General features: G+C 46.0%; 1 protein-coding gene across 4 annotated transcripts in view; it reads right to left on the reverse strand.

Moving 5' to 3' along the window:
• Positions 1-15,669, reverse strand: part of Apba2 (amyloid beta precursor protein binding family A member 2) — a 56,496-nt gene that overhangs the window by 20,569 nt on the left and 20,258 nt on the right. The gene's annotated exons all lie outside the window — the stretch shown is intronic.

The following is a 15,669-nucleotide window of genomic DNA, read 5'->3' on the forward strand; positions in this document are numbered from 1 at the left end:
GCATGTTTAAGCCATCTAGTGATGCATTTGAGTGTGCAAACTACATTTTTTTTGTTTTCTTATTTGGATTTTTTTTTTTTCGAGACAGGGTTTCTCTGTATAGCACTGGCTGTTCTGAAACTCACTCTGTAGACCAGAAACTCACTCTGTGGCCTCAAACTCAGAAATCCACCTGCCTTTGCCTCCCAGAGTGCTGGGATTATAGGCGTGTGCCACAACCACCTAGCTGCAAACTACATTTTTATACAAGGGATTTAGGCAGTTCCCAAAGGGGTCTTGGAATCAGTTCTCCATTGACCTGGATATTGGAATGACTATAATTTTAATAAACTAAAACATTAAAATCCACATGGTGGTGCATGCCTTTAATCCCAGCACTCAGGAGGCAGAGACAGGTGATTCTCCATGAGTTCAAGGCCAGCCTGGTCTATTGACCGAGTTTCAGAATAGCCAAAGCTACACAGAGAAAACCTTTCTCAAAAAACACAAAATAAGCCAAGTCACTGGCCTGTGGTTTCTGGGCATTGTAGCTCTAGTGAGGGGCAGATGGAGAGCATTTCAGGGCTTGGCCTCAAGGACTGAGTTCTGCACTTGAGATGCAAAAGCTCCCATGGGCAATATGAAAATGAGTGGGCAGGATGGGGGCACAGGTGATAAAACCAGGCTTTCAGGGTTCGAACAGGCAATCCAGCAACAGCACACAGAGGCCTGGCAAACCATGGCGTCACAGGCTTCTCCTCCCAATGTCACTGTCACCTTGCTGATGGTCAGTGAAGCTGCATCCTTTGTCACTGGGGTGGTGGCATCGCTATCACACTTCCTCCAGCCACCCTCCCACTCTAGCCTCTAGCTCCATGATGGCTTGGGTCAAAAAGACCAATCCATCTGAATCCTTCTGGTGGATGGGAATCCATCATGTACTCTCATGAAGACCCACTCACCTAGAACTGCATCCTAGATCATCAGGTTCCTATCCCACAGTGCTGGCCACCAGGACCCATATGGACACATATCGCACACATGCACAGAGTAAGGCAGCTGCTGGGGTGGGGTGGGCACATGCTGTGGCTCTGGACCTCACACACTGATCCCATGCTCCCCCTGGGAGCAGAGAGGTGTGAGCTTCCAGCCATGAGGAGCTCTTGGCTCTGAGTGGAAAGGAATAGCTTCTGTGGAAGCCACCTTCAGCTTCTAAATCAACCAAGTGTCAACTAAGAGCATCTTAGTCCAAACTCAGATAGGAGGAGAAGATGGCTACTAGGTCTAGGAACGGCTGGCACCCGGGGAAGGCAAGTCTAGCATCTGATGGCCAGGTGCCTACTCCCAGGGCAATGGCGTTTGTGGGCCAGCTACTTCACTCTTATGAGGAGCAGAGGGAGCAGAGGGGCCACTCCACTCAGAGAAACTCCTGGAACAAGAGTCATGCAGAGAAAGGGCTCATGTACTTAAGGCAGCCATAGTCACCTCCACGAGACTGGGCCCACCAACATTTCATCCTGGAAGAAGGAGGGGCTCGTGAGGTTTCCCCTCCCCAAGATCTATCTATAAATGGTTGCTCAGGAAAGGGGCATCATTCTCTTCAGTGGTGTGACTGTAGACAAGTCACTCATGCTCCAGTAAATAAACCCCACCTATGCCATACAAGCTGCCAATAAACTTAGTGTGATTCTCTCTCCCTCTCACTCCTCCCACCTCTCTCTCTGTCTCTCTCTCTCTCTCTCTCTCACACACACACACACACCATGAACACAGACACCACAAAGCCATGGAATAGAAGGAGGGCTTGTTGGGAAAGAAGGGTTTCAGGAGGAGAGGGAGGGGTAAGATAGGGTAACAGGGTATAAAAATGACCAAAGTTAATTATATACATGTATCAAATGATCAAAGAATAAAGAGGGGGAATCAAGACCTGGGCTCAAAAGCCTGTGGCCCCCGAGCTTCTGACCTTGCTCTGAGAGGACAGCTGAGACTTCAGGGGACAAATTGAGCCCCCTGCTCAACATCTGAGCAGGCCACAAGAACTCAGGAAGACCCAGAATGGGGATAGGCATGTCCAGAACTGCAGGTAGCCTTAGAAGAGAGCAGAACCAGGAGACTCCTCCCTGGCTGGAGATTTTCCAGGTCAAGTGCTTCCTGAAGGTCATGGACCCACACGAGCTTTCTCACTGGCCCTGGTGCTCTCCAGGGTCAGGGTCTAAACAGGCTCCTTTTTGTAATCAAAGGCACCATTGCCCTAGGTCTCAAGCTGGCCAGGGGCAGATATGGCCTTTGTACAGGTGGACCAGCCAGGGGGTTCTGAGGCACCGTAGGCTTCATTCTCTCCAGTGAAGACAGATCGGAGATGTCTACTGGCCAAGGGGCATCTCTCAGGCCTGCATCCTCCAAGTGGAGCCCAATACAAATATAATCTCTCCCTCGCCTCTTCCTTCCCTCCCCCTACTTCTGTATAAGTGTGTGTGTGTGTGTGTGTGTGTGTGTGTGTGTGTGTATGTGTGAAGAGGAGATGGGTGTAGTACTGTGTCCCATGGATGGTGCAGGGACTTCATCTGCCCGTAGTGACACTCAGCCAATACTATAATCTATACTAGGGAGGTGTCCTCCATTCGGTGGGAAGGAGGGGCAGGGACAGGGACAGGTCTTGTCTTCTGAGTCTGACTCCCACTTTCAGAAGCTGCTGCCCCATGACTCCTGCCAGTTACTGAGGCGACCTGACCTGCTTCCCGGACTTGATGAGGCTCATGCTCAGGTTTTCATCCATGCTGACAGGACTGTTACTCCTCAGTAACCTGAGACCAGTGGAGGGCGCAGACCCTTTGTATGAAGCTTGCTCTTCTTTTGCCTAACTCTGGTGACTACCCTTAGCTGTCACCAGCAGAGGGCGACTGAGAGCGAGCAACTACATAAGCTAACAGACAGGTGAACCTGAGTCCCCAGAGGGCAGCCTGCTCCTGCTTGATATACCTCTGACTCCCACAGCTCCTGTGTGTGCAGTTGAGAGGGGAGTGAGATACTGTTCTCCCTTCTCTGCCGGAAGCAGCCTTTGTTTGCAGCATGTACTTAGCGAGCCTGCTGTCCTGCCCAGAGAGTCCTTGTGCTCTCTGTGTGGCCCTGGGGCATGCACTGGTCCCTGCAGCTTCTTGTCTGCTTTGTGGCCAGGAAGTGCTGGGGTCTTAAGGAGCTGTACCTGGTATCACACATCTCTGCCTTGCTTTCCCAGTGGGACATTAAATTCTGTGTATGAGGAGTGGGCAGTGGCCGCCAGCATGCCAGCCTGTGCCATGTTAGTCTCCTGAGCTCCAAACCATCCCGAATCTGCCTGGATGCCCAGGGGCATGCACGCTTGTGGGGCTGGAGCACAGCATGAAATGGGTAGAATTCTGTGCAGCTGGGAGGCCCCAGGTGCTGCTGCTTTGTCTGACTCACCAGCCCCCTGTGACAGCAGGGTTCCGGCCATCAGTCCTTTACAGTTCCATGAAACCAACCTCATTATCCCACTTTATGAGAAGGTCCATTTTAAGCAAGGCCAAATGGCTTTCCCCAAATCAGTATCCTGCCTGTGAGGACTTGTGATGTCACAGAACATGGCTCACTGGCCAGAGGGTGAGGCTGACAGCAGTCTGCAGGATGACAGAAACTCCTGAGGAAGAAGGCAGCTCCCACCAGGAAGAGGTGTGGTCCCAAAGGAGGGGAAGCAGGCCCCAAATCGACAGGAACGGGGTGGTGGTGGGGACTGCCCATGAGAAGAAATCTCTAACATTGAAAGAGATCAGCAAATCAAAGAGAACCTTCTAGGCTGGGGCAAGGACAGGCACAAAGGTCCTGGGGTCACAGAGAGAAAACCAATTCACAAGGACCGAAGGATGCCCAGATGACCTGATGCAAGGAACGAGCCAGAAGTTGGAATAAGTCAAAAGTGGAGAGAAAACACTGGCCAGAGGTGAGAACTTTGGAGCCATTCCGGAGACTGTCATTTCAGGCTACCAGCCAGGGACATGCACAACCCCACCACTTCCTCTAGAGAGACAAACCACAGAGAGGAAGAATGGAAAGCTGCTAAGTGGGTCAGTGGGTCAGTGGGTCAGTGGGTCAGTGGTCACTGCAGTGGTCCACACAAGCAAGCAATGGTGTAGCCCAAGAGGAGGATGGGCATTGAGAGATCTAGTCACAGTGTGCACTGAGTGTGAGGTGAGGTTGGGAGGGGCTTTTAAGAGGACCCATGGTAGATGGCCGCAGCATCTACTTACTGTGAAGGGTCCCTTGGGAAAGGGCTGGCTTTTGCAGTGAGGATTTTGGACCATTTAGCTGCAGGAGCCAGGGCACCTTCCAAGTACAGCTCAGGAGATTGCCCAGGTTAGATCAAGGATGAGGAATGAGCTTCGAGAGGCGCCGACTGAAGCTAGAGGCATGGGTGAGTCACCGTGGGGAGGATGTGGGGCAAGGGGGTGGAAGGAGGCTCCAGAAACTAGCTTTGCCAAGCATCATGATGACAAGGGGCCTTGGAGAGAGACACAAGCCCATCTGTACCAGGCTGGCAGGAGGCCATCTACAAGGGGCCCCCATGTACTGGGCATCCTGACAAGGCAGCCAGCGGTGACCTTGGAGCCATTTCAAGGAATAGCAGGTGGGAGCCAGCCCGTGGGGTGAGGCATGTGGGCAGGGACAGACTGTGAACTGTTCCCCAGTTTGGGCTCCAAGGAGAAAAGGAGGATTGCAAGTGTGCAGAGATAGGAGACAGACAGATGGATACAGTGGGAGGGAGGGGGGAAGACTAGGCCTCAGATCGTGTGAGGACTCCGGTGCTGAGGGACAGACACCTGTTTCCACAGCCTCAGAAAGGCCACACATCGTTCTGGGGAGTACTCTTAAGTCCACATATCAGGGCCGACATCCAGGCCAATGAAGAAGCAACCCATGGGAAGGAGCCCCTACGTGCGGAAGGAATCACCTCTGGGAAGGCTCTAAGGCCTGCGTGCTTTCCTCTTCTAGAGCCTATTCCAGAGCAAGGCTCGGCTCTGCAGCAGCTCCATCCTCTAAGAAGCCCCCGGACAGAGTGGCCTCTGATACTATCAGATGGTGCTACCTGTAAGTCCAGGCCTGAGACAGGCCAGGCTGTCATGGACAGGGACAAGTCGCAGTGATGTGTTGTGGTATTTTAGAACATGGTGTGACAAGGGTCAGTGGCTGCTGGAGGAGGAGATGCCGTGGTGACAGAGGGCAAAAGGTCAGAGCCAAGTGCAGTCCAGTCGCCGGCTCTGCCAAGGACACCTTAGGTATTAGTCTGTATCTGGGTGAATGACTTCTAAGAAAAAATGGATAATAAAAATAAAACCTAGACAAACAGGAAGGGGTGTTTTCTGTGGCACTCTTTGTGAATACAAAAACTTGGGAACTCCCTGGGCACAGCCACCCCACACGGGCCCCAATGGAGCTGCTTGGAAAGTGACCAGCGCCCTGCAGAACCTGCGCATGTGGCTAGGATGACTGGGGTTTAGGAAAAAGGCATGATGGAGAGAGGAAATCTAAATTCACCTCCTCTCACTGAAGAGGGGGAGAAAGGCTCTCCATGAAGATACATGAAACATTAACCAGTGCGTAAACCAAGTCTGTAAAGAAACATCAAATAACCCCCATAAAAACCCTATATAGAATTTAAAATAAAAAAGACATTTCTATTTTATGTGTCCGTTTAAAAGTTTATACAAAGCATAGAACATCTAAAGAAAAACTATATTAAATGTTATATATATGGCTGTCTAGATGGGGAGGCTTCTACAGAGAAGGCAGGAGAGAGGCAGCCAGGACTGAGCACCTTTACCCACGCCCTGGGCTGTGTGTTTATCTCAGACCCATGCAAGTGTTTTACATAGTCATACTGACAAAACCTTGCTTTTTAAAAAAATAGATTTTTTTAAAAAGATTTATTTATTTATTTTATGTTTATGAGAGCTCTACCTCCATGTAGACCTGCATTCGACAAGAGGGGGCTGGATACCTTACAGATGGCTGTGGGCCACCATGTGTTTGCTAGGAATTGAACTCAGAATCTCTGGAAGAGCAGCCAAGTGCTCTTAACCACTGAGCCATCTGTCCAGCCCCAAAAGCTCGTTTCTAAGAATTGACAGAAAAGCGAAATAAATGAATCTAAATACTCATTTGTGGCATAATAAAAAAAAAAACCAACCAACCAAACAAACAAAAAAAACCAAACTAAATATGGTTCCCAACCATTACAAAAAGCTGCCACAGGCACAGTATGGGTCTGGGATAGGATGCTATGGGAAGGGAGGTACTATAGGTCCCAGAGCCTCCCCAGGGATCCAGATGGCTCCTTCCCCCACTTGAGGCCCTTGGTGGTCTATCCCTGCTGGGTCCTACTGGAAAGAGAAGAATAAAAGCCAGGAAATCCCAACTGAGCCTTCGGGGCCTGCATCCTTGGCAACACTGATACTGTTGTCTCTGGAATTGGAGTGTGATTAGCAGAGTTAAGACAAATGCATAATCACAATCACATTGAGAGTCAGAACCTGGGACGCAGGAACAAGAGAGAGAGCTCAAATACAAGAACCCCGAAGCCCTAGGAAAACCATCTGTATGAATCATTACACAGTTCAACTTAGAAAATATAGCACACTAGCTATTGTTTATTGAGTATAATTGCATAAAAATTACCCCCAAATTTAGTGGTTTAAAACATCCAACACATTATCTTGGGAAGCCAGCTAGGGCTCAGCTGGGGCCTCTGGCTCACAATCTCCATGGAGGCTGTAGTCAAGGTAATTGTGAAGCCTGTTACAAGCTTAAGGCCTGAACAAGAAAGACCAATTCCAAGCTCCCTGCCAGGGCTGTTGGCAGAGACTCGGGTCCCTTGCCTGCTGGCCTCTCTGGAGGGCAGCTGAGGACCCCAGCACAGCAGCTTGGCCCCCGTACACAGCAAGCAAGAGGGAAGGAAGCACAGAGCACTCTGTCTATAACCTAATGTTGGAAGCCACAGCCTACTCATCACTTTTACCAGCTCACAGTCAGGGTGAGGGGTCTGCATGGCAGGAAGCAGCAGGAGATGGGACTTGTGCCACACACCACATGTGCCCACCTCCTAAGCTCTGCAGCCAGGAGCCTCCGCCTCACCCAGATTGTAGCCTCTAAATAGTACTTTGCCTCGCTCCATGATAAAAGAAGTTGGTAGGGAAACCCATTCTTTTAAACATTGTTAAAGAGAAGAACTCAAGATTTTGCCAGCTTTTCTTGTGCGCACTATAATCAGGATAACCAAATGCCTGACATGGGATAGTTTGTCTGTATAGGAGTTCAGAGAATCAACAGCAGGGTAAAGATGCTATCAGAATAACCACTGAATAGATCTAGACAATGATCATTTACTGCCACTAAAATCAAAAGAGAGACAACCAGATACCGTGAACTTCCTAATAAAAGATGTGATAATATTTATGAAGTTCTACCCAAACAATCAAACTGATTATGACTGCCCTATATCTAAACCCTGACCATTTTCCTGAACATGGACAGAGAACCCTGTGACAACACTGTCAGGAAGCAACCAACCTAGCCCAGGGTGCAAAAAGTGCTACCTGGTGAAGGATACAGAGACTTACACTCTGCGCCAACAAGACCACTGTGAGAAAGAGAACAGTCATGGTCAGCTTTAATTGTCAGCATGATGCTCTCTCTGAACCAGCCTCCCTTGGGAACTGTCCGGATCAGAGGTGCGCATGTCTGTGGGGGCTTGTCTTGACTGCTAATTGAAGGAGCAGACCCCAGCTCAGTCTGGGGTGCTTTCTCTAACACTGATGCTGGATTATATAAGAAAGCCGGGTAAGCATTGAACAAGCCAACGAGCAGCAATTCTTCCACGGTTTCTGATTCGAGCTCCTGCTTGCGCTCCTGCTCTGACTTCCCTCAATGATGAACTGTCCCCAAAAAAGACCAAACAAACCCCGTCTCTCCAAAGTTCATTTTGGTCAGTGTTTTTCTCACAGCTATAGAAAGAAAATTAGAGGGAAAAAACGATTAGTGCAGGATCTATAAGAGACAAAAGAGAATTACAAAATATATCAACCTCTAAATGAGCTCAGTAGGGGAGCTCATTTAGATCTTTATTCAGAGGGACACTGTGCATGGGCAAATGCAGACACTAGCTGGTATCAAATGACACATAGAAAAGATTGCTAGCTTTATTTTAGTTGTGACAATGGCATTGAAATTAGTTTTAATAGGGTTCCCATATTCTAAAGATATGTAGCTGAAATACTTAAAGGAAAAATGGGATCATTTAGAGATGAGGGGAGAAGAGGGACAGAGGTTAAATATTGTAAAGAGGTGCTGACTGTAAGTCTGACACTGGTGACCATGCAGGAAGTAGGTATGGTGCTGTTTCTAATTTCTGTATATGTAAAAAATTTATGATAACAAATTAAAGGATGTGTCTCTTAAAAGGATGCTGCATTATTTTTTTAATGAGTGGCATTTCCCACTATTATGCAACACTGTTCCTTATTTTCTACCCAGTTCATCAAGACAAGAAGAAAAAGCGACAGGAAACAGGAAAGGAGGGTGGAAAACATTCTAATTTGCAGATGGTAAGATTCTATGCCAGGAAGAAGCCAAGAAAACAAATACAAATGTATTTTGAGTGGAAAAAAATAAGAAAATTGACTGAACCAATGCTTTAGAATTTAATATAAAAAAATCAATGTTTCTTTGTACTTACAAACAAGTCAGAAAAAATGGAATGAAAGCAAAAGATAACATTTATCAAACAATATGTGGGACAAAATACAAAAGAATAAACAAAAGGGATATGTGTCAGAGTTTACGAACAAGCTTGAAAGATAAACGTTTGACCTCATGGGGTCAGAGATTCTCTTTGGGCTGGGGAGATGCCTATCTGTAGATCTGATGCTCTCCTTCTAACTCGATAAATTTAATGCACACCAAATAAAGATGTCAAGAGAAGTTTTTGTGTATAACTAAACAAGCTGATCCAATATATACATATATATGTATATATACATATATATACATATACATGGGTGTGGGTATACACACACACACACACACAGCCATACAACATCTCCAGGGAAAGTCTGAAAAATAGGGACAAAAACATACTACACCATGCTGTAAAATGCACATAAATCCTATGTGTAAAGCAGCCTGTGTTGGAACCTAGTGAGCCATCCCCACATAGACTCAGAGCCAGGAAAACACAGCAAAGGTGGGGCTCTTCATCAGCAGTGTTCTGCCATGCCTAGTAAACTGCTTGAGTACACAGTGCTCAATTTGTAACTAACCTCTGTATCCATATGCCAAAAAATGCAGATGAATCAAATTTAATTTTTTAAACTCATAAAAGTTCTAGATGAACACCTTTAAAAAAATCTGAACAAGGTAAGGATTATACAGACCTTAAAGACTGAGAAAAGAAAAAGATTGGTCATTTGAAATCATAAAAATTTTGGCAAAGTAATATATAAGTATGTGTGTGTGTGTGTGTTGGGGGGTGATGTGTGGGTTGGGTTGTAAAGGAGTGGTATATGTATGGTGTACATGTGGGGGTGTGTGTGGTGTGTGTGGGGTGGAGTGGGGTTGGGTTGTAAAGGAGTGGTATATGTATGGTGTATGTGTGTGTGTGTGTGTGTGTGTGTGTATGTGCACATGTGTCAGAAGATACCAAAGTTGGGTTCATACCTGTGACCCTAGCACTGGGGAGACTGAGTCAGAGGACTTACAAACTCACGTCTAGGCTGTGCTACAGGGTGAAATTATTTCTTTACAGAAAAACAAACACAGGAAAATATAGATAAGCATAACCCGGGGAAACTTCCCAGTGAGTTCGCTCACTTAAAGTGAAAAAGTAGCGCAGATCCATAGGAAACATAGAGGTCAAGCCAGGGCTGAACGCAAGCATTGGGCAAAGTGTGAGAACATTCAGGATGGTAAGCCCTGCAGAACGAGCATAGAGCATGGTGGCCATCGCCAGAAGAGGCAAATCCCGACCTTCAGTTCAGCCAACTGCGGGCTGAAATAACCTTTAACTGCACGGGAACTGAACCTGTACAGCAATTTAGTCTTGTCCTTATAATCCCCGAAACACTATAGCATAAAAACCCCTTATACAGCATTTGCCTGTGTTTGGTGTTGAGTGTCACAGACAGGCCAATCAGGTGCACACGAGTATGGACACACTGCACCATTTGCTGTATAGGACTTGGGAATCTGTGGGGTTTGGGTATCTGGGAGGAGCCCTCGGATTTCAAAGGGATGACTGCATGTTAGGGATTTGCTAATATCATGGATCTTGGTATTCTTTCTCCACACAAAAGGGGACTGTGATAGTGAGGATGTGTTAACTAGCTCAGTAGTAGAAATTATAGCACAGTATTTTATACAAAAACATGCTATACGCACTTACAAGCACATTTTCTATTTTCCAATTATCTTCCAATAAATCTTGGAAGGTGGAACACTAGATCCTATAAAGGGATGGACATGGTAAAGTTTTTTGATGTAGTTTTTAGAGTATGTAGATATGTTCGTGTGTGTGTGTGTGTGTGTGTATGTATGTGTGTGTGTATGTGTGTGTGTGTGTGATTTATACACTTGTGGGTTCACTCATGTGTGTATATGAAGGCCAGAGTTCAAAGGCCAATGCCAAATGACTTCTTATATTGTTCTCCACTTTGTTTTTTTTTTAAGGGTTGAACATCAATTTTTAATAATGAAACCTTTATCCAGTCCTCAAAATTAACATAAAAGGCATGAGAAATTGTCGATTTCTCATCCCCACCACAGCATAACAAGCCCTTGTTGCAACATCCATCTACCATCTCCAAAAAGCCCAATACAAACTCACACATTATATCACCTAATGATCTACTGACAGATGAGTTTAACCAATGTTATACCAGGAAGCCATTACCATGGATACTTCAATCACATAGCTGAAAATATGGAGAAAAGACAGGTTAAACAAAAAAAGTCATCTTGTAGTAGTCTTTTTGCTTTTTTAAAATTTCTATAAAATACACTAATATCTCCAAATAAAGAATATTATGACACATTGGTGTCAATTCACACACATGAAAGCTGATGTCAACTTTTCTCTAAAGTTCATTTCACCAAACCTTTATATATTACATGAATATCCACTTTGTTTTGAGGCCGGGTCTCTTGCTAATTGAAAAGCTTGAGGTTTCAGACAGACTAGCTGGCTATAAGCCTCCTAGCCTCAGGATTTGCCTTCCTTCTATGATACTGGGGTTCTGGGTGTATGCCACTGTGTCTGGTTATGCGGCTGTTAAAAATCACAACCCAGGCCCCTGAGTTTGTGCAGTAAGAGCTGGCCACTGAGCCATCTCCTCAGCCCCACAAATGCTATGTTAACAAGATGGATCTGATGTGTCTCCCAGAAGCCCATGCACTAAAGGCCAGGGCCCCAGCTGATGCCTCTATTGTGAAGGAATAGAACCTTTAAGAATGAGGCATATCTGGAGGAAATTAAGATGATTTGGGACCTTGATCCTTTCCCTCTCTTTCTTCACCCTAGCTGCCACAAGGTAGAATCTTGTCATCTGCCCCCTGTCATGGTGTTCTGCCTCACCACAGTTCCCCAAACAATAGAGCCAACCATAGACCAAAATGTTTGAAACCATGAGCTAAAGGAATCCTTCCTCCTTTAAGAAAATCTTAATTACTGTTATAACAACAATGATAGGAAAGGCTTAGGAAAAGAGACATGAGCCAGGCATGGTAAACTGTACCTTAATTCCAGCATTTGAGGGGCAGAAGGGGGAGGATTATGACTTTGAGGCCAACAGGGGTCACAAAGAGAGACACTATCGAAGAAACAAAACTAGAAGGGAGGAAAGGAGGAAGACACAGATGGCTTAGCTTATGAACTTAGGACAAATGCTTGACTTCACTTCTGATGAATGATACGTGTGTGGAATCAATGTGATACCACTGTATACCTAGTAGGGTGAGGTCATCTGGCTGGCTGGCACAGTCTGGCGAGACAGCACTTTTATCAACAGCTGTTAGGGCTGGAATAGCTTGGAAAGGAAATGTCTCACCAAAAGAGAGTGATCCAATCACTGATTAGGGGTGACTGGATCATAGGGTCTATTACCCAATCAATGGACTAATTCACTAATGTGTTCATAATCTGATGACATCACTGGGAAGTAAAGAAAGCTCTTAGAAGTGGGGCCTGGTTAAAGAAAGTAGGTCAGTTGGAGACACATTCCCAGAGGCTGTATCTCACATTTCTTGGTTTTTATCTTTCCTGTCTGCCATTCAGTGAGCTGTTTTGCCCTGCCCCACACAGGACCACCACAGTCCTCTGCCATGGAGCCACACAAGCATGGTCTGAAAGAGTAACACAAATGAAATGTTTTCCTCCCTTAAGTTGTTTATCCGGGTATTTGGTCACAGCCACATAAAAACTATCAACACAATGGCCAGGGGCTGTGCATCTGTTGTCTCCTCCTGCAAGGCACTTCAGCTATGACCATCAAAGTTAGCATGCTCTAAAGTTGACATAAGCCACTAACTCTGATTTATGCAGGGTGTGCGCCTACAGAACAACTCCCATCCCAACACGGGGCTGTTCACTGTTTTGCCAGAAACCTCCTAAGAGTTGGTTTGTAATGGACTGGTTAATACACCACTGCCCATACATGGTTCATGCCCTGGCTGACTGTGTAAACAGTTAGCTGGGTCTGGACACTCTCCAGCATTTACCAAGAAAAGAAAGAGCAAGGTGAAGGCCCTACATGGCCAGTGCAGTATCTATTTGAGGGGAAGGTCTTTATATAAGCTGGAATAAATTCAGGAAGCTTCAGAAAGGAGTCAAAGCAGATTTAGTAGTAGCTTCCATTGAAGAGAAGACAGGTTCTGGAGTTTCCTATACTGTACAGGTACAAAAGGAGGACATTCCACAGAGATGTCTATAGGGAATTCATGTTCACCTCTGCAAATCTCAGCCTGAACCAAACTCTATCTTAAAGAAAAATTTAAAGCCCTATGTAAGCAATAAAAGTTCCCATTTTAAACCATGTATAATGCCTGTCATTGAGTATGAGTGAAAAAATGATTGTGTTTGTAAAAGAGAAAAGCCATTTGCTTTCCTAACCCCTCCCATGACCCTTGTGGTTCCACAAGGTCACCTGACTCCTAACCTGTCAACACTGCTCCAGAATCATGCCATCACCGGAGCCTTGTCTGCTCACAGTCAAAGAAGACACCTCTATTCAGGAGTCTTCTTTAGATAGGCTTGTTCCAAGTATTCATTTTAAAAGCAAGTAAAATCTTGGACCTAAGCACCCAACAAGGTGGCTTTGTCATGTGAAGACTCCTGAGAGAAGGAAAGTTTGAAAGGTTGTCTCTGTTCCAAGACAGAGGCTTCATGCACCGGGGTCTGCATTCTCCCATGTAGACAACATGCAGGCCAGGCATGGCACATATACAAGTTTATAGATGGGCTATCAGTGATCCCAAGTCCCCACCACACAAGGTCAAACACTATGGCAGGACAAATTTAGAGCAGAAGGTAGGGTGTTGGGATTACAGACATCCCACAAGAGCGTCGTTTGGTTCACACAGAGGGAAGAGGACATGTGTGAAGAATGAAGTATGAGCTTTAGATCTTTGCTAATTTGGACTAAACCAGCCACTGTTAGGTGCCATTGCTTGTGACCAGTACCAACCCTTGGGTTTATAAAATACATGCATGCTGGATTCTTACACAAGATTGTTCATATGGTGCAGCTCTTGACACATCCTCCACCCCTAAATTTATGCTGCTTTCAGCTAACGATTCCCGCAGAGGGGGACATCTGGAAGGCACCTTCTCTCTTTCATCACTTTGGGACATCTCTAGGAGTCACTCTTGATATCTGCAGGTTTTTTTCCAGGGAACTCCTTGAAACCTGAATGGTGCATCTTCTGGAAGCATCACTTTCCTCACCAGGGGTGGCTGAACACCGAGCTTTGCTAAGACATCTCAGCACAAGGATGATGAGCTGAGATCAAAGCCTGGGTTTCAACTCATTCTGCTACTCCATGTCTGGTGACTTTGAGCCAATGACTCTCTCAATGAACCTGCTTCTTCCTCTGTGATGACACCTATCTCTTATTCAGTGACTGAAGAGCTGATATATTGGAGCACTTAGATCACTGGTGCTAAGCATTCTTAGACTCAAGCTAAGCATTTGTTGGGTTTTACTTTTCGCCTTGTACAGGTATTACAATCTTTCTATCCACTCACCCACCCATCTATCTATTAATTCAAGATCGGGGCTTCATAGGCCAAGCATGAGTCTTACCACCAGGCCTCACCCTCAATCATCCTCATGATCAGGGCACTATGGCACTATGGATAGAAATCATAGGCTAAGAACTAATAACCCCAAGAACTTAGAAATGGCTCTAAATGTAGGCATGGCACTATCCCCCTTCAGCCATGGACCATCAGCTATCTACATTGCTTTAACCTGACTGTGCCATAAAACAGAAAGTCCATATTACTTGTGGCATCACTGGCCATGTGGCATGATACAGGCGCACTACACAGCACAGAGCTGGGCCACACCATGTCCAGCTGTGCTGACTAGGATTATATTTTGCTTTTTATTAACATGACACAAGCTATAGTCATCTGAGAGGAGGGAACCACAATTGAGAAAAATCCTACATAAGATTGGCCTATAGGCAGGTCAATGTGGGGCATTTAATAATGATTTGATGTTGAGGAGGGGACAGCCCATTGTGGGCAGTGCCATCCCTGGGCATGGTGGTCCTGGATGGTATAAGAAAACAGGCTGAGCAAGGCAGAAAAGAAGCATCCTTTTCACTTCTTGTATCCTGATTACTGGGCTGAGTTCCTGCCCTGACTTCCCTCAGTGACGGAGTATGATATTAAGAGTTGTAGCTGAAATAAACCCCTTTCTCCTCAAGTTATTTTGGCCATGGCGTTTATCACAGCAATAAAGATCCTAATTGAGACACCTGCTCAATGTTAGGATGAAGTTGCTCTCACTTGTGTTTTCGCCATTGTTCTCACAATCCTGCATTTCTCATTTCGTTGGGATTTCTACCACAGTTCTCCTCAGTCTGAAAGGCTGAGATGCTCACTAGCTGGAGGCACTGGTTTAACAGATTAGGGCTTGTTCAATCAACACCTCCCAGACCTTCCCTATAGCCAGAGAAAGCCAAGTAAGTACACAGTTCCCAGCTATATGCTGGTGTGTGTGTGTGTGTGTGTGTGTGTGTCTGTGTGTGTGTGTGTGTGTGTGGTATAGATGTGTTCATATAGGCACCTGTGTGTGGAGGTCGAAAGTCAACATTGGGCATTTTCCATGATTGCATTTCCCCTTATTTGAACACGTTACCCAGAACTCATCAATTTGGTTATGCTAGTGGCCACTAAGTTCCAGGGATCTGCTTGTCTCCAAGCACTGGCATTACAGACAAGCATTCACTACACCTGACCTTTTACATGGGTGCTGGGGATCTAAACTCAGGTCTTCATGTCTACATGGCAGGCGCTTTAACAACTGAGCCTCCTTCCCAGCTCCTTGACTCGTGCTTATTCACAGAAATTCTTTAATGTAAAGGGAGAGACAACAAAGGTGGTTTGGGCATTTCCTTTTC

Source organism: Apodemus sylvaticus, chromosome 1, assembly GCF_947179515.1.
Source record: "Apodemus sylvaticus chromosome 1, mApoSyl1.1, whole genome shotgun sequence".
NCBI classification, from domain to species: Eukaryota; Metazoa; Chordata; class Mammalia; order Rodentia; family Muridae; genus Apodemus; species Apodemus sylvaticus.